Genomic DNA, 598 nt, shown 5'->3' with positions numbered 1-598 from the left:
CGTGTGTGCGTGTGCGTGTGTGCGTGTGCGTGTGTTATCTGGCCTTAGTTTGAGTTTTTACCCACAGATTCACTGTGTTTGGATTTCTGATGGACAGTTTAAAATTGCATGATTGTTTTTCAGCTGTTTTATAAGTAATTGTTTTCAGAAACATCTAATCTTTATCCCCAGTGCAAGTTATATTCATTTTTTATTATTACCATTCCTTCAACATGCATCAAAGCAGTAAAATAAAATACATTGTCTGTCAACTAAATGTACACTGGATATTTAGGACAAAAGTGTCATTTAAACCCATCTTTTTCTTTGCAGGGGTGTGGGGAAATTAAGTTTTTTTAAAATATTTTTAACATGAACAAGTTCTTACACAGTTCTACACTGGCAATGGGTTTCTACAACTGGTAAAATGGTAAATGGCCTGAACTTATATAGTGCTTTATCAAGTCCCTACACACTCCACAAAGTGTTTCACCCTTCAGTCATTCAGTCATTCACACAAACATTCACACACTGATGATGGTAAGCTACACTGTAGCCACAGCTGTCCTTTTTTGTCACTTCAGTAGAAAACTAAACCAAATATTAGTTTATTTAGTTT

Source organism: Austrofundulus limnaeus, unplaced genomic scaffold (genome assembly GCF_001266775.1).
Source record: "Austrofundulus limnaeus strain Quisiro unplaced genomic scaffold, Austrofundulus_limnaeus-1.0 Scaffold959, whole genome shotgun sequence".
In the NCBI taxonomy this organism is placed as follows: domain Eukaryota; kingdom Metazoa; phylum Chordata; class Actinopteri; order Cyprinodontiformes; family Rivulidae; genus Austrofundulus; species Austrofundulus limnaeus.
This window is presented reverse-complemented; position numbering follows the sequence as displayed.